Here is a 22,324-nt window from a genome sequence, read left to right as displayed (position 1 = left end):
CAAGGGCTCCAACCACAGCACCCAAGTTGCAGAATGCAAAGGCAGGGTCTACGAAAATGAAAACCCGCCCACTGTAGGAGAAGATCAGGTTCGGGACCATCTGAGGAACCTGAAGGTGCATAAGTCCATGGGACCAGATGAAATCCATCCACGGGTCCGGAGGGAGATGGCAGATGAAGTCGCCAAGCCGCTTTCCATTCTATTTGAAAAGTCGTGGCAGTCTGGTGAAGTTCCCGCTGATTGGAAAAGGGGAAACATAACCCCCATTTTCAAAAAGGGAAAAAAGGATGACCCAGCGAACGACAGACCGGTCAGTCTTACCTCTGTGCCCGGCAGGGTCATGGAGCAGATCCTCCTGGAATCTCTGCTAAGGCACATGGGAAATAAGAAGGTGATTGGTGATAGCCAACATGGCTTCACCAAAGGCGGACCGTGCCTGACAAATTTGGTGGCCTTCTATGATGTTGCGACCGCATTGGTAGATAGAGCATCTACCTGGACTTACGCAAAGCGTTTGACGCTGTCCCGCACGACGTCCTGGTCTCTAAATCGGAACAGCATGGATTTGATGGATGGACCACTCGGTGGATAAGGAACTGGCTAGATGGCCACACTCAAAGGCTTGCAGTCAATGGCTCAATGTCCACATGGAAACCAGTGACGAGTGGTGTTCCTCAGGGGTCAGTACGGGGACCAGTGCTGTTTAACGTCTTTGTCAGTGACATGGACAGTGGGATTGAGTGCACCCTCAGCAAGTTTGCTGACGACACCAGGCTGCGTGGCACGGTCGACACACTGGAGAGAGGGACCTGGACAGGCTCGAGAGGTGGGCCTGTGTGAACGTCATGAAGTTCAGCCAGGCCAAGTGCAAGAGCCTGCACCTGGGTCATGGCAATGCCAGGCACACCTACAGGTTGGGCGGAGAATGGCTTGAGAGCAGCCCTGAGGAGAGGGACTTGGGGGTGCTGGTGGACAAGAAGCTCAACATGAGCAGGCAATGCGCGCTTGCAACCCTGAAAGCCAACGCATCCTGGGCTGCATCGAAAGAAGCGTGGCCAGCAGGTCGAGGGAGGTGATTCTGCCCCTCTGCTCCGCTCTGGTGAGACCCCACCTGGAGTACTGCGTCCAGCTCTGGAGTCCTCAGCACAAGAAGGACGTGGACTTGCTGGAAGGGGTCCAGCGGAGGGCCACGAAGATGATCAGAGGGCTGGAGCGCCTATGCTATGAGGACAGGCTGAGAGAGCTGGGGATGTTCATCCTGGAGAAGAGAAGGCTCCGGGGCGACCTTAGAGCAGCCTTCCAGTCCCTAAAGGGGGCCTAGAGGAAGGATGGGGAGGGACTCTTTATCAGGGAGTGTAATGATAGGGCACGGGCTAACGGCTTCAAACTGAAAGAGGGCAGATTTAGATTGGATATCAGGAAGAATTTCTGTATTGTAAGGGTGGTGAGGCGCTGGAACAGGTTGCCCAGGGAAGCTGTCAGTGCCCCATCCCTGGAGGTGTTCAAGGCCAGGCTGGACGGAGCTTGGAGCAGCCTGGTCTAGTGGGAGGTGTCCCTGCCGAGAGCCTGGGTGCTTTGGGCCAGGTTGTGCTGGATGACAGCCATAGCACTGACCACAGCCTTTGTCACCATGCACAGGGCCATGTCCTGCAGAGCCTCGTAGGCTGTGGGGCTGCGCGGGGCAGGTGCCTGGCTCTCTGCCTGTGCTGCTGGGGCAAAGTGCGGAGCGCCGGCTTCTGCCAGAGGGATTTCAGGCACTGAAGCAGCCGCTTCATCGTAGTGGTCTTCCGACGTGGGAGAAGCCATGTTTTCTCCATGCTCACGTGCCAAAGGGATGAGAGGGGCTGCGCTGGCCTCTCCCCGAGGCTCTGCAGCCGAGGCAGACTCGCTGTCCTGTGGTGCTGCAGGTGGTGTTGCTGCTGTTGCTGCAGCCTTGCGTTTTGCCAGTTTTTCCTGGCTCACAAGCACAGAATTGATGAGAGCCTGTCTCACCATGCTCAGGATTGTGTCCTGCAGAGCCTCGTACTTGTACTCTGGGGGGTGTGTGGGGCAGGTGCCCAGCTCTCTACTTCTGCTGCAGGGGCCTGCTCGCTGAGGATGGGAGAAGCGGTTGCCTTTGCCTCCTCTTCTGCCATGGGAGCCAGAGGCGTGCGGTGCCCCTCTTGCTCAGGAGTTCCGGCCAGGGCACAAGCTGCCGGCTCAGCATCCGTGGGACCAGCCAGGGCAGGAGACGCGCTCTGCAGGTCTCCAGCTATGTCTCCTGCCACCCCTGTGCCCAGGCGGCTGGGCCGGCCGGACTCCTCCTGGGGACCAGCGTGGGTGTCCTGGAAGAGCTCCGGGACGGAGGCGTTGACCCAGATGGTGTGGATGCTGATGTCTTCCCCTTGGGACAGCTCCTTGTCACTGCTGTCTTTGCACTTCTCCTGCTCCTCGGCCAAGGCCCCTGGCTTTTCCTCCGGGCTGTCCTGCTGCCACTGCAGGGTGGCATTGCTGAGTTGGGCCAGGCTGCGCCTGGTGCGGGCCAGGCAGCTCCTCTCCAGCTCCTCCAGGGACTCTGTCTTGATGGACAGGATGGCTGGATCCTCTGCAAAAGCCTTGCCTCCATTGGCCGCTAACACCTTGTCTGATGTTGGTGTCATGGCCTCAGCCCTTCCCCGGGGTGCTGCTGGCTGCTGGCTGGGTCCCCCGCTTCCAAGGAAAACCTTGGCCAAGGAAAACTCGTGAGGCACCGGGCTGTGTCCTTTATAGCTCCTCTGTAGGCTGGAGGGAGCTGGCCTTGCTGCTGTTGGATGCCAACACCTTGTCTGTTGTTTCAGTCATGGCCGCAGCCTTGCAATGTGCACGGTCCCGCGGTGCTGCTGGCTGCTGGCTGGGTCCATGGCTGGCAGGGAAAACTTTGCACAGGACCTTGTTTGTGATGTCCCGGGCGGCGTCCTTCCCTGCTGCGCTGTAGGCTGGAGGGAGCTGCTGGGCAGGCCTGAAGCTCCTCACCCTCGCAGGTCTGCCCCGCTCACCGTTGATGCCCCGAGCAGGTGGGACTGGCCGTAGGCAGCCGCTGGCTGCGGTGCTGCTGGCCATTTGCCAGCCCGCGGCAGGAGAGGTCGAGGGTGCTGGTGTGTCCTGCAGAACCTTGTCCTCATATTCTCGGGGTGTGTATGGGGCAGGTGCCTGCCTCTCTGCCTCTGCTGCAGGGGCCTGCTCACTGAAGATGGGAGAAGTAGGTGGATCTTGCTGTGCTGCTTGTCCTTGGTGTCCTGGCCCCGCGTGCCTGCCCAGGGAAGCTGGTGCAGGGGCCCTGCTGGCAGCACCAGTGACCCCCTGTGCCCCCCTCAGTGTGGGACAAGCCGCGGGGGCCTTGCTGCTGTTGGCTGCCAACACCTTGTCTGTTCTTTCAGTCATGGCCGCAGCCTTGCAATGTGCACGGTCCCGCGGTGCTGCTGGCTGCTGGCTGGGTCCATGGCTGGCAGGGAAAACTTTGCACAGGACCTTGTTTGTGATGTCCCGGGCGGCGTCCTTCCCTGCTGCGCTGTAGGCTGGAGGGAGCTGCTGGGCAGGCCTGAACGTCCTCACCCTCGCAGGTCTGCCCCGCTCACCGTTGATGCCCCCAGCAGGTGGGACCGGCCGTAGGCAGCCGCTGGCTGCAGTGCTGCTGGCCGGTTCCCAGCCCGCGGCAGAAGGAGTCGAGGGTGCTGGTGGCAGAGGCGGCAGCTTGCAGCAGCTGCTGGCGTGTCTTGCTGGCCGAGCGGCGGTGGCATGCCCGGCTGTCCCTGCCTGCCTGGGCAGCCCACGGTGACGAGTGCTGTTCCTCAGGGGTCAGTACGGGGACCAGTGCTGTTTAACGTCTTTGTCAGTGACATGGACAGTGGGATTGAGTGCACCCTCAGCAAGTTTGCTGACGACACCAGGCTGTGTGGCACGGTCGACACACTGGAGAGAAGGGACGCCATCCAGAGGGACCTGGACAGGCTCGAGAGGTGGGCCTGTGTGAACGTCATGAAGTTCAGCCAGGCCAAGTGCAAGAGCCTGCACCTGGGTCATGGCAATGCCAGGCACACCTACAGGTTGGGCGGAGAATGGCTTGAGAGCAGCCCTGAGGAGAGGGACTTGGGGGTGCTGGTGGACAAGAAGCTCAACATGAGCAGGCAATGCGCGCTTGCAACCCTGAAAGCCAACGCATCCTGGGCTGCATCGAAAGAAGCGTGGCCAGCAGGTCGAGGGAGGTGATTCTGCCCCTCTGCTCCGCTCTGGTGAGACCCCACCTGGAGTACTGCGTCCAGCTCTGGAGTCCTCAGCACAAGAAGGACGTGGACTTGCTGGAAGGGGTCCAGCGGAGGGCCACGAAGATGATCAGAGGGCTGGAGCGCCTATGCTATGAGGACAGGCTGAGAGAGCTGGGGATGTTCATCCTGGAGAAGAGAAGGCTCCGGGGCGACCTTAGAGCAGCCTTCCAGTCCCTAAAGGGGGCCTAGAGGAAGGATGGGGAGGGACTCTTTATCAGGGAGTGTAATGATAGGGCACGGGCTAACGGCTTCAAACTGAAAGAGGGCAGATTTAGATTGGATATCAGGAAGAATTTCTGTATTGTAAGGGTGGTGAGGCGCTGGAACAGGTTGCCCAGGGAAGCTGTCAGTGCCCCATCCCTGGAGGTGTTCAAGGCCAGGCTGGACGGAGCTTGGAGCAGCCTGGTCTAGTGGGAGGTGTCCCTGCCGAGAGCCTGGGTGCTTTGGGCCAGGTTGTGCTGGATGACAGCCATAGCACTGACCACAGCCTTTGTCACCATGCACAGGGCCATGTCCTGCAGAGCCTCGTAGGCTGTGGGGCTGCGCGGGGCAGGTGCCTGGCTCTCTGCCTGTGCTGCTGGGGCAAAGTGCGGAGCGCCGGCTTCTGCCAGAAGGATTTCAGGCACTGAAACGGCTTCAAACTGAAAGAGGGCAGATTTAGATTGGATATCAGGAAGAATTTCTGTATTGTAAGGGTGGTGAGGCGCTGGAACAGGTTGCCCAGGAAGCTGTCAGTGCCCCATCCCTGGAGGTGTTCAAGGCCAGGCTGGACGGAGCTTGGAGCAACCTGGTCTGGTGGGAGGTGTCCCTGCCCAGGGCAGGTGGTTGGAACTAGATGATCTTTAAGGCCCGTTCCCACCTAAACCGTTGTATGATTCAAAGATATATAACAATGATAGCACAGCAACAGCACTAATCTGTAAAATTTGAAGAATGCATATTGGCTAACTGTGACTCACTATCAGTAAAGACAAATTGTTTTCCACGTTGGCATCCCAGTCTTTGCTTAAACCACCAGAAGAATCTGTGCTTGCTATATGTGAAAGATATGGGAAGGAAAAAGATGAAAACAGGCACAGAAGAAATTGCCTTTCTGTAAAAACTTGTTCTCGATCCATAGAAAAACTCAAAGCAGTTCAGCCATTGTGGAGTTAATTTTCCAGTAATAACAGGTCATTTATATTCTCTTGGTGACATTAACACCGGGCAGCTTGACCTGATTTAACATTCTGTTGCCACAAAATGGGCAGATACTCCCTGGGCCACCTTTTGCCATGTCTTCAGGTTGTCTGACTCCTCCACGGGCCAATTCAGCACCAGAAGCCATTACAGTCAGAAAGCAGCCCTGCCACTGCTGCTTTTTTTGATAGTCAACAGAGACCCAGCTGAAGGAATGTTATCACAACAATTCAAATACTCCACAGATCTCTAAGTGCGCAACATAGGGACAAGGCACAAACCCAACACAGAAAGCTAATCAACTTGACTACCAAACATTAAAATTGGGGAGGTGCTGTTTACATTTACTTTTATCATTGCTCAGTGCTTCATGTAGGTAGAGAGGCAGCATTCTGACTTCTTTATACAGAGACCTACGGGGAGAGAGATATTAAGAAAGCTCAAGTCTTGTTTCCAGTACGTAAGCATATGTGGCACCTTGCAGAATGGGATATTTCAGAAGCACTGAAATAACGTGAAAAACAAAAGCAGCAGGATTTCTAGGACCTTGAGAAAGTTTTAGCTATGCAATTTCTATTGAAATACGAGAAGAGTATATAGCAGGGGAAAGGGAAACATGAGTTATAAACCTACTTATTATTTGCCTGCCTTATATTCTATGACTAAAAAGTGTGAAGCTGTTATTTTGAATAGTTTGAAAATATGGACCTAGAATAAAGGGTAAGAAAAGTTTTCTAGGTGAAAAGTCGTCTAGGTTTCATTTCCTGCTCTTCTATTGACAGTTTACCACAATACATCTAATTTAATTCGCTCAGGAAGCATGTAACAATAACTTCTATCAGAAACACTTCAGATTTAATTGGTGAGTGGTTCTATAGCATAAGAGAGTCTTGGAACTCATGAATTTCTTTACGTTTTTCAAAATAAATGATCTAATCGTACAGAACCCTTGGGAGCTAGGCAAGTCTTTTCATTTCGCTATCTGCATCACAAATTTCTAATAGAGAAACATAGACTTTAACATTTACAAAGCAGATCACATATTAATCCACAAGCAGCTCTCCATTAGAATCATGGAATCATAGAAAAATGTTAGAAGGGACCCCAGGATGTCGATTCAGAGCAACTCCTGCTCAAAACAGAGCTAACGTCCAAGTTAGATCACATTGCACAGGGCTTTGTTCAGCCTTTTTTCAAAGCTCTGAGAATTTATATGCCACGTCTTTGGGCCGCCTGTTCACTAGCTTATCCACTCCCGTGCTGAAGGACCTGTAATCATGAGACTTCTAGTTGTTTAAAGAAGACTTCATCCATTTGCTCATCTTGAGAGAGCAGCCAGTAGCAGCTGACCCCCATGACGTCCCCTTGTTGGCCTCCCCTCAAACCCTGGCACGTAAGCTCTCGGCCAGCCTGTCACCAGTTCCACAGCAGAACTCTGTGCCTTGGAGCGTCCACTCTTTCACAGTTAAAATTGTAACAACGACTGGCAGCTGTAAGCAAACACACCTTTATTTGACAAGCTAGAAAAGATGTTCTCAGACACTACAGTAGTGTTATCTCCACACTAAACTGGCTGTTCCTCCGGTGGGCTGTAAGTGACATAACTGGTTTCACCTTTGCTTTATCCTCTAACCGAAAGAGTTGGAAAGCTCCTGTCCCGATCACCTATCAAACTAGCTTTGTGACTCAGAGAATGAAAGGCTACTGCAAAAGCTGCCACTGAGACAACTTTGCCCCACCCTTCCCCAAATCCCAAACCTGAGTAAATTTACAGCATGCATTTAGTAGGTACATCAAGAACCCTCCCCCGAAATATTTGTAAGCCTTATTTGCAGAAAATTAATGTGACAACATTTTCACAGGCTGGAGGACTAGCAAAGACTAAAGTAGTAATCCTGCAGGTATATCAAAAGAAAGTACCACAGAAGTTGATCTTATTGTATCTGTGTTTGAACAGCACCTTGACATACAGATAAGTTCCTCAACACCTTGCCAGTACAGATCCTACCTAAGTCACACTAAATTGGCTTCAGTTGGACCTAAGGAAAACTGTCGTGATAAATGGTATGCAAAAGGATAATCCTAACCAAAACATTGCCTAAGATTTGCATCTCAAAAACCAGTGAGTTTGTTTCTTCAGGTGGACGAATTGAAAAAAAAAATTTTTTTTGTCTGTTCCTCACAGCTCAGAGATAAGAAAAAAGCCTTAAAATACTGTGATTAGTAGAAGATCTTCCGATCAAGCACAGGGAGAGGAGAAATATTAATTTTTCGTAGTTTTGGTGTATTGAACATTTTTGGTTTAGTGAAATGGCTTTAGCTGCAAAGTGACCGATAAGATTCTGTATAGGAACAAGGATAACATTTTATGCATTTATCATGACTGCAATTTGTTCTTGAATAAAGCTTTCTTATGCCCTTTGGCTGCTGCTGTTTTGTATTTAAGGGTCATAATGTCCCGTCCAAGCAACAGGCACACTGGAAGCCTATATATAAAATGTCTCAAAGCAGTAATTCAGAGCTTCTAAGTGGTGTGGGCAGGTCAATTAGTTCCAGAGTATTCAACAGCACCAAACTTTTGACAATATTCCCATCTCCGTTTCCTGACCGTTCCTTTCTGTCTCTCTTATTTCACTTGAGTAAGCGTGGCCATAAGCCCCTGGGGTTGATTACATCCCTCTGGAATATTAATCAAAAGCTATATGCTTTTGCTCATGCAAAAGCCCCATGGTGCTTCATTAACTTAATTTCCAAGTGCTTCAAACAGAAATTAGCTGATCCATGCGTTCTTCCAAGTTCTTGTGCCCAAAGGTGCCCTGGCCATATTAATCTTTTTAGGAATACCAGAAGACATGTTCCATTCTTCAGCCCACTTAATTTAAACATCGCATGGATTTCAGCTTCCATCAATAAGTAGTGGTGGAGTAGTGAACACGGGCACATTATGCCCCTTCAGGTACAGAACGGGGGAGGAAAGTAGACTGCTGGGTAGGGGTACAACCTTTCACTGTGCTCGGTTCCAAACTTAAGTTCCCTATATATTATAGGGGACAGCTGGCCATTCCAGAATGGTATCTACAACAGCCAGCACACTGAGGGCAACCTGGCAGGCATCTGGGCGTGATGTGACGTGGCAGAATACCCCGCTCAGAGAACCATTAAAAGCAGGGCTTCTGCACAACAGGGAGGAGGACACGGGACTAATATCACAAATACTGGCATTTTATTTTAGTATCTATCTGGTCATTTGGAGGCATTTTGTATCTTACAAAATTTTGAAGCATGCTGCTGCTGTGTCACTGGTGTATTGCTCCTTGCAACCAACACTTCTGCTTTCCACAGGGCTCATCTAGTGGTCTTGTACTACAGTTTCCTTGTGCAATGGGCTCTGCAGATGAGGTCAAAGTCCAGTGTCTGGAATTCATCCTAGTCTTAGGTTTTGTCTGCATCAGCAAGTAGCGTCGTGCAATCGGAGCAGTCCTGTAAAGTGCTGGCACTTGCTGTTGAAACAGGCTGCACATACTATATGTGGACATGGACACAAGAGAACTACAGACTTTATGACCTAAACATCAGCTGTCTCCCTAGCTGGTACCTCAGCCAGGCCCCTGAGGATAAAAATCCATGCAGAGCCCAGGAGGTCACCTCTGTATGCACAATTTCCCTCTGATCACGGACCTCCTCCCAAATGCGATGACCCGACTGAATGGAGAGGTTTTTCCAAAACTATACAGTGGAGATTTTACGAGGTGGAAAAAAAGACTCCGGCAAAGTCAGGAGCGTACGAAGTTTCAGGCTTGTTCTCAACCCAGCAGCTGGGGTGCACCCGTGCTCTTTGGGATTGTACCTGTGTACACTGGAAAGAAACACAGAGCACAGAAATGGGTGGTAGTCAACCCACCTCCACAGGGGCGCATACCCGTCCGAAGGGTCCTTATTGCCTTTCAGAGAGTGCTGGGTATTGGGGTACAATATTCCTTAGAATAAATCTCTCAAAATGATGGCTTTTGTGAAATGTGCTTAACTGATTCGTGTCAGCGTGGAACAGTGTTAGGGCCACAGGGTGAAGTGTGACCTTTGATTGTTTTGTCTGTATGGCCGCAGACGAGACGGTGTGTCTATCCTGTCTGTGTTTTGCAGGAGCCACCTGGCGAACATTCTAGAACACCAACTTAACCCGCTCCTGTTGTTATCTGCATAGTGACCTGTAAGAGGGGGGATACACCCATTTTTGGCAAGGGCCAACCATTTTAGAGACAGTTATGAATACGTATTAGTATAGGAGAGAGAAACCAAAAATGGCGTCTGTAAGGTGTGTGTCTCGGTTGGGCAGAGACTCCCGGCACAGCCAGCGCTGTTTGCTTGCCTTTGTTCCTTTAATAAATTATCAATTCTAATTGGAATCCTGTTTGCGATTAAATCATTTACCGCAGCTTTTAGCTTTTGTTTCCCCTCACGTTCGCCCTGCTGGTGCTGCCGGGTCTGGGGTGTGCCCTGTGGCGGAGGGCACAGCACTGCTCTGTGTGGAACAGGCAGGGAGAGCCAGGCCCGGGAACCATCGCTTTCCCTCCTCACCGCACTCTGTAGCAAGTTAAAAGAAATAGGGGGTGGCACGGTGTCGAGGAGCAGGAGAGAAAGAGGGGGAGGGCAGCAGGGGGTTGGGCGCGCTGGGATCGACTGACAGAGTCCATCGAGAGAGCGGCAACCCCCCGGGCAGCGGCTGCGGCAGCCGGGCGGACTCCAACATTGCCGGCGATGGCGGGACGGCCTTGCCCCTGGGCGGCGGCGGACAGCAGAGCCCTCACGGGCGGCTCAGGGCTCAGGCGGGAGCCGCGGAGCTGGCCGCAACGAACGGCCAGCGCCCGCCCGCCTCCGGGGCGGGCCGGGCCACGGCGGGACTTCGGCCGGCGGGGCGGGCCGTGCCGGGAGCGGTGGGGAGGGGGCCGGCAGCCATGTGGACGTCGCTCGGCGCTGCCAGGGAGCCGGCCGGCCCCAGGGCAGCTAGCGGCCGCTTCTGGGCTGTCGTCCTGGGAGCAGCGGCGGGGCTATTCCTCCTCGGGTTCCTTATCGGGACAGTGCGGACTTAACCCCCCTTCGCATCGGGGGCGGGGGGGCTCTCCCGGCCACCCTCGGCCCTTCCAGCCGGGGGAGGTGGCTCGGAGCCGGGCTGAGGAAGGGCCGGGTGGGGGGAAGGAGCAGGCGGCTTCCAGCGCCCGCGGCTTTGTGCCAGGGGTGCCCGAGGTGGGTCCGTACTCGGCCCGGCCGACACTCCCTCCCTCCCCCCTTCCCTCCCTCCCTCCTTCCCTCATAATCTCTCAGGCCGGTCCGGGCCAGCCACCGACCCTTCCAGGGACTCCTGACTCCTCCGCAAGAGAAGGGGTCTTCAGTCGAGAGTGTCTTTTTCGGCTGGGTTTTCGATTTCCTTTTAAATAAAGTAGTTCTGCCCAGAAGAGGCTCTGGGTTTGTGAGGAGGGGACAGAGCCCTCTGCCGTGAGACTGCACGGGCCCAAACCAGAACGGCGGGAAGACACATACGGGGCTGGAGGAGCGCTGACAGGAGGGGTGAAAGAGGCTTTAATTTCATGTGCCACCTCGGCCCAAGCAGGCAGGGCTGCGGGTTGCTGCCACAAGAGGTTTTCCCTCCCTTTTGGTTCGCAGATGGCTCAGGGCCAGCTGAGGGGAGGAAGGAAAACAAAAGAGCCACTTGTATTTTGAAACGCCCTTTGGTATGTCCTTGGGGTTCGTGCCATCGGGAAGCCCTGACTGAATCGCTCTCTTCATGCCGAAAGAGAAGTGGCACATTTCATGTGGCACACTTCCGCTATGCCAGTGACCGGTGCCTCGCCGGTGCCAGCCTGTCACCCGCCCTCGGCTCCCCGATGGTTCGCTGATTTGCACTGCCCATGTACCCGCCGCTGCGTTTGCACTCACCATGTCCCAACTCTGACTTAAAAGCAAAAAACAGATGTCAGAAACACTTTCTTCCTAGCCAGGTGTTCCTCTCATCGCTTACTCTGGTAATGCCTGCACAGTAAGGGAGAAATTCCAGAATAAGAGCCAGACAGACCAGAGAGTGAGAAAGGAGTTACAAGACATCTGTTCCTTACAAAGGCTGGCTGTGTTGCTGTGCTTTTTTGTAAGGCTGCTGCCTTACTGCTGAGCTGACTGATAGGACTGACAGAATGATGTTCTGGTGCTAAAGAAAGAGAAGTCTCCTTAGAATGTACAGTAAAATAACTGTGATGAATATAGTATTTTATTCCCCTCAGTATCTACCTAGGTAAAGAAGTTCTCTTCACGTGAGGGCAACTGCTGCTGCCGTCGCTGTGCAGCCTGCAGTAGATTGTGGCTGCTTGTCTGTGCTGAGATAAAAACAGTGGTAAAATACACAGTGACAATCTTGTGGTGAAACCAAAGAGGGATGGTGTGTGTCATGGTAAGATTGCTCTGGTGTTCTTACTATTGTGTTTTGGTGTGTTGTACAGGCTGGTTTGCAAAACCCACAGAAAAGAAGACATCTGTGAGTCCTTATGAGGAGATGAAGGCAACGTTTACGGCCGAAATGAAAGCTGAAAACATCAAGCAGTTTCTTTAGTAAGCAATATCTAGACTAATCAGTCAAAAGAAAAGAAAATCCAAGCAGGAAGCAGTGCAAGGATGCCACCAGACAGACGAGGGTGTACAGGTTCTCGGACGTAGATTTTATCTCATGTGTCCCAGTGAGCTGTGATGGACAAAACAGTGGTTTTGATTGTCTCAGTGGTTAAAGTAGTTAAAAATTGGCCAAGCTCGTGCTCAGCCCTTGGTGAGCGCTTGTACAATGTAGAAGTTCAGCTTTTCTCTTACGTGTCCTTTTTCAGTCTACAACAAAGTTTATCTTACATTGATTTTTATGGAAAAAAGTTCACCTCAGATTAGGCTGTATGGATGAATTTAAATCAGGAGAGATTAAATAGAAAACAGCAGATTACAGCAGTGTAAGAGAGAAGAAAATCATGCCGGTGTTGAAGCCTTTGGTTCTTCCTACAGCTTAGGCCTTAATACTGTATTGCTACTCTCTACTCTCCCTTCACACTTTGTCATGTTGTGACCAAATTTATGTGTTAATGCGTGGCCGTTCCAGCCTTGTACTCACTTTCATGAAGAAGGATACGTTTCCAGGCTCTTTCTGTCTGCGCAATGAATAGCTGGAGCAGACATAGTAGATACCAGCTAGTCAGCTGGCGGTACGTTACACTGCTCATAATAAATCTCATAGTCTTAAAGCTTTAGAGTCTTTTTTGACACCGTGTTTTTTTACCACTAATTTTGTCATCTCATCTACCCTTTAGTACTTAAATTACTTGATTTTAAATGTACCCTTACTTCTTTTATAAATCCTAAAAGCAAAGCTGCTAACATGTGTTCCTGAAAATTCAAAGCAATGGAAGATGATAATACAGATTTTTTTTAATCTATTACAGTTTAATTACTGTAATTTATTTCTTAGTTTCTGTAACTTAGAAGCTTGAACTACAAGGACGCTGATACACTATTATTTCTTATATTATTATTATTATTATTATTATTATTATTATTATTATATTATTATTTCGGTGTCCTGGAAGAGCTCCGGGACGGAGGCGTTGACCCAGATGGTGTGGATGCTGATGTCTTCCCCTTGGGACAGCTCCTTGTCACTGCTGTCTTTGCACTTCTCCTGCTCCTCGGCCAAGGCCCCTGGCTTTTCCTCCGGGCTGTCCTGCTGCCACTGCAGGGTGGCATTGCTGAGTTGGGCCAGGCTGCGCCTGGTGCGGGCCAGGCAGCTCCTCTCCAGCTCCTCCAGGGACTCTGTCTTGATGGACAGGATGGCTGGATCCTCTGCAAAAGCCTTGCCTCCATTGGCCGCTAACACCTTGTCTGATGTTGGTGTCATGGCCTCAGCCCTTCCCCGGGGTGCTGCTGGCTGCTGGCTGGGTCCCCCGCTTCCAAGGAAAACCTTGGCCAAGGAAAACTCGTGAGGCACCGGGCTGTGTCCTTTATAGCTCCTCTGTAGGCTGGAGGGAGCTGGCCTTGCTGCTGTTGGATGCCAACACCTTGTCTGTTGTTTCAGTCATGGCCGCAGCCTTGCAATGTGCACGGTCCCGCGGTGCTGCTGGCTGCTGGCTGGGTCCATGGCTGGCAGGGAAAACTTTGCACAGGACCTTGTTTGTGATGTCCCGGGCGGCGTCCTTCCCTGCTGCGCTGTAGGCTGGAGGGAGCTGCTGGGCAGGCCTGAAGCTCCTCACCCTCGCAGGTCTGCCCCGCTCACCGTTGATGCCCCGAGCAGGTGGGACTGGCCGTAGGCAGCCGCTGGCTGCGGTGCTGCTGGCCATTTGCCAGCCCGCGGCAGGAGAGGTCGAGGGTGCTGGTGTGTCCTGCAGAACCTTGTCCTCATATTCTCGGGGTGTGTATGGGGCAGGTGCCTGCCTCTCTGCCTCTGCTGCAGGGGCCTGCTCACTGAAGATGGGAGAAGTAGGTGGATCTTGCTGTGCTGCTTGTCCTTGGTGTCCTGGCCCCGCGTGCCTGCCCAGGGAAGCTGGTGCAGGGGCCCTGCTGGCAGCACCAGTGACCCCCTGTGCCCCCCTCAGTGTGGGACAAGCCGCGGGGGCCTTGCTGCTGTTGGCTGCCAACACCTTGTCTGTTCTTTCAGTCATGGCCGCAGCCTTGCAATGTGCACGGTCCCGCGGTGCTGCTGGCTGCTGGCTGGGTCCATGGCTGGCAGGGAAAACTTTGCACAGGACCTTGTTTGTGATGTCCCGGGCGGCGTCCTTCCCTGCTGCGCTGTAGGCTGGAGGGAGCTGCTGGGCAGGCCTGAACGTCCTCACCCTCGCAGGTCTGCCCCGCTCACCGTTGATGCCCCCAGCAGGTGGGACCGGCCGTAGGCAGCCGCTGGCTGCAGTGCTGCTGGCCGGTTCCCAGCCCGCGGCAGAAGGAGTCGAGGGTGCTGGTGGCAGAGGCGGCAGCTTGCAGCAGCTGCTGGCGTGTCTTGCTGGCCGAGCGGCGGTGGCATGCCCGGCTGTCCCTGCCTGCCTGGGCAGCCCACGGTGACGAGTGCTGTTCCTCAGGGGTCAGTACGGGGACCAGTGCTGTTTAACGTCTTTGTCAGTGACATGGACAGTGGGATTGAGTGCACCCTCAGCAAGTTTGCTGACGACACCAGGCTGTGTGGCACGGTCGACACACTGGAGAGAAGGGACGCCATCCAGAGGGACCTGGACAGGCTCGAGAGGTGGGCCTGTGTGAACGTCATGAAGTTCAGCCAGGCCAAGTGCAAGAGCCTGCACCTGGGTCATGGCAATGCCAGGCACACCTACAGGTTGGGCGGAGAATGGCTTGAGAGCAGCCCTGAGGAGAGGGACTTGGGGGTGCTGGTGGACAAGAAGCTCAACATGAGCAGGCAATGCGCGCTTGCAACCCTGAAAGCCAACGCATCCTGGGCTGCATCGAAAGAAGCGTGGCCAGCAGGTCGAGGGAGGTGATTCTGCCCCTCTGCTCCGCTCTGGTGAGACCCCACCTGGAGTACTGCGTCCAGCTCTGGAGTCCTCAGCACAAGAAGGACGTGGACTTGCTGGAAGGGGTCCAGCGGAGGGCCACGAAGATGATCAGAGGGCTGGAGCGCCTATGCTATGAGGACAGGCTGAGAGAGCTGGGGATGTTCATCCTGGAGAAGAGAAGGCTCCGGGGCGACCTTAGAGCAGCCTTCCAGTCCCTAAAGGGGGCCTAGAGGAAGGATGGGGAGGGACTCTTTATCAGGGAGTGTAATGATAGGGCACGGGCTAACGGCTTCAAACTGAAAGAGGGCAGATTTAGATTGGATATCAGGAAGAATTTCTGTATTGTAAGGGTGGTGAGGCGCTGGAACAGGTTGCCCAGGGAAGCTGTCAGTGCCCCATCCCTGGAGGTGTTCAAGGCCAGGCTGGACGGAGCTTGGAGCAGCCTGGTCTAGTGGGAGGTGTCCCTGCCGAGAGCCTGGGTGCTTTGGGCCAGGTTGTGCTGGATGACAGCCATAGCACTGACCACAGCCTTTGTCACCATGCACAGGGCCATGTCCTGCAGAGCCTCGTAGGCTGTGGGGCTGCGCGGGGCAGGTGCCTGGCTCTCTGCCTGTGCTGCTGGGGCAAAGTGCGGAGCGCCGGCTTCTGCCAGAGGGATTTCAGGCACTGAAGCAGCCGCTTCATCGTAGTGGTCTTCCGACGTGGGAGAAGCCATGTTTTCTCCATGCTCACGTGCCAAAGGGATGAGAGGGGCTGCGCTGGCCTCTCCCCGAGGCTCTGCAGCCGAGGCAGACTCGCTGTCCTGTGGTGCTGCAGGTGGTGTTGCTGCTGTTGCTGCAGCCTTGCGTTTTGCCAGTTTTTCCTGGCTCACAAGCACAGAATTGATGAGAGCCTCTCTCACCATGCTCAGGGCTGTGTCCTGCAGAGCCTCGTACTTGTACTCTGGGGGGTGTATGGGGCAGGTGCCCGCAAGCGCTGCCTCACAGGCACAGAATTGATGAGAGCCTGTCTCACCATGCTCAGGATTGTGTCCTCTAAAGCCTCGTCCTTATAGCCTGGGGGGGTGTATGGGGCAGGTGCCCAGCTCTCTACTTCTGCTGCAGGGGCCTGCTCGCTGAGGATGGGAGAAGCGGTTGCCTTTGCCTCCTCTTCTGCCATGGGAGCCAGAGGCGTGCGGTGCCCCTCTTGCTCAGGAGTTCCGGCCAGGGCACAAGCTGCCGGCTCAGCATCCGTGGGACCAGCCAGGGCAGGAGACGCGCTCTGCAGGTCTCCAGCTATGTCTCCTGCCACCCCTGTGCCCAGGCGGCTGGGCCGGCCGGACTCCTCCTGGGGACCAGCGTGGGTGTCCTGGAAGAGCTCCGGGACGGAGGCGTTGACCCAGATGGTGTGGATGCTGATGTCTTCCCCTTGGGACAGCTCCTTGTCACTGCTGTCTTTGCACTTCTCCTGCTCCTCGGCCAAGGCCCCTGGCTTTTCCTCCGGGCTGTCCTGCTGCCACTGCAGGGTGGCATTGCTGAGTTGGGCCAGGCTGCGCCTGGTGCGGGCCAGGCAGCTCCTCTCCAGCTCCTCCAGGGACTCTGTCTTGATGGACAGGATGGCTGGATCCTCTGCAAAAGCCTTGCCTCCATTGGCCGCTAACACCTTGTCTGATGTTGGTGTCATGGCCTCAGCCCTTCCCCGTGGTGCTGCTGGCTGCTGGCTGGGTCCCCCGCTTCCAAGGAAAACCTTGGCCAGGACCTCACTCGTGAGGCACCGGGCTGTGTCCTTTATAGCTCCTCTGTAGGCTGGAGGGAGCTGGCCTTGCTGCTGTTGGCTGCCAACACCTTGTCTGTTCTTTCAGTCATGGCCGCAGCCTTGCAATGTGCACGGTCCCGCGGTGCTGCTGGCTGCTGGCTGGGTCCATGGCTGGCAGGGAAAACTTTGCACAGGACCTTGTTTGTGATGTCCCGGGCGGCGTCCTTCCCTGCTGCGCTGTAGGCTGGAGGGAGCTGCTGGGCAGGCCTGAAGCTCCTCACCCTCGAATGTCTGCCCCGCTCACCGTTGATGCCCCGAGCAGGTGGGACTGGCCGTAGGCAGCCGCTGGCTGCGGTGCTGCTGGCCATTTGCCAGCCCGCGGCAGGAGAGGTCGAGGGTGCTGGTGTGTCCTGCAGACCCTTGTCCTCATATTCTCGGGGTGTGTATGGGGCAGGTGCCTGCCTCTCTGCCTCTGCTGCAGGGGCCTGCTCACTGAAGATGGGAGAAGTAGGTGGATCTTGCTGTGCTGCTTGTCCTTGGTGTCCTGGCCCCGCGTGCCTGCCCAGGGAAGCTGGTGCAGGGGCCCTGCTGGCAGCACCAGTGACCCCCTGTGCCCCCCTCAGTGTGGGACAAGCCGCGGGGGCCTTGCTGCTGTTGGCTGCCAACACCTTGTCTGTTCTTTCAGTCATGGCCGCAGCCTTGCAATGTGCACGGTCCCGCGGTGCTGCTGGCTGGGTCCATGGCTTGCAGTGAAAACTTTGCACAGGACCTTGTTTGTGATGTCCCGGGCGGCGTCCTTCCCTGCTGCGCTGTAGGCTGGAGGGAGCTGCTGGGCAGGCCTGAACGTCCTCACCCTCGCAGGTCTGCCCCGCTCACCGTTGATGCCCCCAGCAGGTGGGACCGGCCGTAGGCAGCCGCTGGCTGCAGTGCTGCTGGCCGGTTCCCAGCCCGCGGCAGAAGGAGTCGAGGGTGCTGGTGGCAGAGGCGGCAGCTTGCAGCAGCTGCTGGCGTGTCTTGCTGGCCGAGCGGCGGTGGCATGCCCGGCTGTCCCTGCCTGCCTGGGCAGCCCACGGTGACGAGTGCTGTTCCTCAGGGGTCAGTACGGGGACCAGTGCTGTTTAACGTCTTTGTCAGTGACATGGACAGTGGGATTGAGTGCACCCTCAGCAAGTTTGCTGACGACACCAGGCTGTGTGGCACGGTCGACACACTGGAGAGAAGGGACGCCATCCAGAGGGACCTGGACAGGCTCGAGAGGTGGGCCTGTGTGAACGTCATGAAGTTCAGCCAGGCCAAGTGCAAGAGCCTGCACCTGGGTCATGGCAATGCCAGGCACACCTACAGGTTGGGCGGAGAATGGCTTGAGAGCAGCCCTGAGGAGAGGGACTTGGGGGTGCTGGTGGACAAGAAGCTCAACATGAGCAGGCAATGCGCGCTTGCAACCCTGAAAGCCAACGCATCCTGGGCTGCATCGAAAGAAGCGTGGCCAGCAGGTCGAGGGAGGTGATTCTGCCCCTCTGCTCCGCTCTGGTGAGACCCCACCTGGAGTACTGCGTCCAGCTCTGGAGTCCTCAGCACAAGAAGGACGTGGACTTGCTGGAAGGGGTCCAGCGGAGGGCCACGAAGATGATCAGAGGGCTGGAGCGCCTATGCTATGAGGACAGGCTGAGAGAGCTGGGGATGTTCATCCTGGAGAAGAGAAGGCTCCGGGGCGACCTTAGAGCAGCCTTCCAGTCCCTAAAGGGGGCCTAGAGGAAGGATGGGGAGGGACTCTTTATCAGGGAGTGTAATGATAGGGCACGGGCTAACGGCTTCAAACTGAAAGAGGGCAGATTTAGATTGGATATCAGGAAGAATTTCTGTATTGTAAGGGTGGTGAGGCGCTGGAACAGGTTGCCCAGGGAAGCTGTCAGTGCCCCATCCCTGGAGGTGTTCAAGGCCAGGCTGGACGGAGCTTGGAGCAGCCTGGTCTAGTGGGAGGTGTCCCTGCCGAGAGCCTGGGTGCTTTGGGCCAGGTTGTGCTGGATGACAGCCATAGCACTGACCACAGCCTTTGTCACCATGCACAGGGCCATGTCCTGCAGAGCCTCGTAGGCTGTGGGGCTGCGCGGGGCAGGTGCCTGGCTCTCTGCCTGTGCTGCTGGGGCAAAGTGCGGAGCGCCGGCTTCTGCCAGAGGGATTTCAGGCACTGAAGCAGCCGCTTCATCGTAGTGGTCTTCCGACGTGGGAGAAGCCATGTTTTCTCCATGCTCACGTGCCAAAGGGATGAGAGGGGCTGCGCTGGCCTCTCCCCGAGGCTCTGCAGCCGAGGCAGACTCGCTGTCCTGTGGTGCTGCAGGTGGTGTTGCTGCTGTTGCTGCAGCCTTGCGTTTTGCCAGTTTTTCCTGGCTCACAAGCACAGAATTGATGAGAGCCTGTCTCACCATGCTCAGGATTGTGTCCTGCAGAGCCTCGTACTTGTACTCTGGGGGGTGTATGGGGCAGGTGCCCAGCTCTCTACTTCTGCTGCAGGGGCCTGCTCGCTGAGGATGGGAGAAGCGGTTGCCTTTGCCTCCTCTTCTGCCATGGGAGCCAGAGGCGTGCGGTGCCCCTCTTGCTCAGGAGTTCCGGCCAGGGCACAAGCTGCCGGCTCAGCATCCGTGGGACCAGCCAGGGCAGGAGACGCGCTCTGCAGGTCTCCAGCTATGTCTCCTGCCACCCCTGTGCCCAGGCGGCTGGGCCGGCCGGACTCCTCCTGGGGACCAGCGTGGGTGTCCTGGAAGAGCTCCGGGACGGAGGCGTTGACCCAGATGGTGTGGATGCTGATGTCTTCCCCTTGGGACAGCTCCTTGTCACTGCTGTCTTTGCACTTCTCCTGCTCCTCGGCCAAGGCCCCTGGCTTTTCCTCCGGGCTGTCCTGCTGCCACTGCAGGGTGGCACTGCTGAGTTGGGCCAGGCTGCGCCTGGTGCGGGCCAGGCAGCTCCTCTCCAGCTCCTCCAGGGACTCTGTCTTGATGGACAGGATGGCTGGATCCTCTGCAAAAGCCTTGCCTCCATTGGCCGCTAACACCTTGTCTGATGTTGGTGTCATGGCCTCAGCCCTTCCCCGTGGTGCTGCTGGCTGCTGGCTGGGTCCCCCGCTTCCAAGGAAAACCTTGGCCAGGACCTCACTCGTGAGGCACCGGGCTGTGTCCTTTATAGCTCCTCTGTAGGCTGGAGGGAGCTGGCCTTGCTGCTGTTGGCTGCCAACACCTTCTCTGTTGTTTCAGTCATGGCCGCAGCCTTGCAATGTGCACGGTCCCGCGGTGCTGCTGGCTGCTGGCTGGGTCCATGGCTGGCAGGGAAAACTTTGCACAGGACCTTGTTTGTGATGTCCCGGGCGGCGTCCTTCCCTGCTGCGCTGTAGGCTGGAGGGAGCTGCTGGGCAGGCCTGAAGCTCCTCACCCTCGCAGGTCTGCCCCGCTCACCGTTGATGCCCCGAGCAGGTGGGACTGGCCGTAGGCAGCCGCTGGCTGCGGTGCTGCTGGCCATTTGCCAGCCCGCGGCAGGAGAGGTCGAGGGTGCTGGTGTGTCCTGCAGAACCTTGTCCTCATATTCTCGGGGTGTGTATGGGGCAGGTGCCTGCCTCTCTGCCTCTGCTGCAGGGGCCTGCTCACTGAAGATGGGAGAAGTAGGTGGATCTTGCTGTGCTGCTTGTCCTTGGTGTCCTGGCCCCGCGTGCCTGCCCAGGGAAGCTGGTGCAGGGGCCCTGCTGGCAGCACCAGTGACCCCCTGTGCCCCCCTCAGTGTGGGACAAGCCGCGGGGGCCTTGCTGCTGTTGGCTGCCAACACCTTGTCTGTTCTTTCAGTCATGGCCGCAGCCTTGCAATGTGCACGGTCCCGCGGTGCTGCTGGCTGCTGGCTGGGTCCATGGCTGGCAGGGAAAACTTTGCACAGGACCTTGTTTGTGATGTCCCGGGCGGCGTCCTTCTCTGCTCCTCTGTAGGCTGGAGGGAGCTGCTGGGCAGGCCTGAACGTCCTCACCCTCGCAGGTCTGCCCCGCTCACCGTTGATGCCCCCAGCAGGTGGGACCGGCCGTAGGCAGCCGCTGGCTGCAGTGCTGCTGGCCGGTTCCCAGCCCGCGGCAGAAGGAGTCGAGGGTGCTGGTGGCAGAGGCGGCAGCTTGCAGCAGCTGCTGGCGTGTCTTGCTGGCCGAGCGGCGGTGGCATGCCCGGCTGTCCCTGCCTGCCTGGGCAGCCCACGGTGACGAGTGCTGTTCCTCAGGGGTCAGTACGGGGACCAGTGCTGTTTAACGTCTTTGTCAGTGACATGGACAGTGGGATTGAGTGCACCCTCAGCAAGTTTGCTGACGACACCAGGCTGTGTGGCACGGTCGACACACTGGAGAGAAGGGACGCCATCCAGAGGGACCTGGACAGGCTCGAGAGGTGGGCCTGTGTGAACGTCATGAAGTTCAGCCAGGCCAAGTGCAAGAGCCTGCACCTGGGTCATGGCAATGCCAGGCACACCTACAGGTTGGGCGGAGAATGGCTTGAGAGCAGCCCTGAGGAGAGGGACTTGGGGGTGCTGGTGGACAAGAAGCTCAACATGAGCAGGCAATGCGCGCTTGCAACCCTGAAAGCCAACGCATCCTGGGCTGCATCGAAAGAAGCGTGGCCAGCAGGTCGAGGGAGGTGATTCTGCCCCTCTGCTCCGCTCTGGTGAGACCCCACCTGGAGTACTGCGTCCAGCTCTGGAGTCCTCAGCACAAGAAGGACGTGGACTTGCTGGAAGGGGTCCAGCGGAGGGCCACGAAGATGATCAGAGGGCTGGAGCGCCTATGCTATGAGGACAGGCTGAGAGAGCTGGGGATGTTCATCCTGGAGAAGAGAAGGCTCCGGGGCGACCTTAGAGCAGCCTTCCAGTCCCTAAAGGGGGCCTAGAGGAAGGATGGGGAGGGACTCTTTATCAGGGAGTGTAATGATAGGGCACGGGCTAACGGCTTCAAACTGAAAGAGGGCAGATTTAGATTGGATATCAGGAAGAATTTCTGTATTGTAAGGGTGGTGAGGCGCTGGAACAGGTTGCCCAGGGAAGCTGTCAGTGCCCCATCCCTGGAGGTGTTCAAGGCCAGGCTGGACGGAGCTTGGAGCCGCCTGGTCTAGTGGGAGGTGTCCCTGCCGAGAGCCTGGGTGCTTTGGGCCAGGTTGTGCTGGATGACAGCCATAGCACTGACCACAGCCTTTGTCACCATGCACAGGGCCATGTCCTGCAGAGCCTCGTAGGCTGTGGGGCTGCGCGGGGCAGGTGCCTGGCTCTCTGCCTGTGCTGCTGGGGCAAAGTGCGGAGCGCCGGCTTCTGCCAGAGGGATTTCAGGCACTGAAGCAGCCGCTTCATCGTAGTGGTCTTCCGACGTGGGAGAAGCCATGTTTTCTCCATGCTCACGTGCCAAAGGGATGAGAGGGGCTGCGCTGGCCTCTCCCCGAGGCTCTGCAGCCGAGGCAGACTCGCTGTCCTGTGGTGCTGCAGGTGGTGTTGCTGCTGTTGCTGCAGCCTTGCGTTTTGCCAGTTTTTCCTGGCTCACAAGGACAGAATTGATGAGAGCCTCTCTCACCATGCTCAGCGCTGTGTCCCGCAGAGCCTCGTACTTGTACTCTG

The sequence above is a fragment of the Chroicocephalus ridibundus genome, chromosome 1 (genome assembly GCF_963924245.1).
Source record: "Chroicocephalus ridibundus chromosome 1, bChrRid1.1, whole genome shotgun sequence".
Lineage (NCBI taxonomy): Eukaryota > Metazoa > Chordata > Aves > Charadriiformes > Laridae > Chroicocephalus > Chroicocephalus ridibundus.
This window is presented reverse-complemented; position numbering follows the sequence as displayed.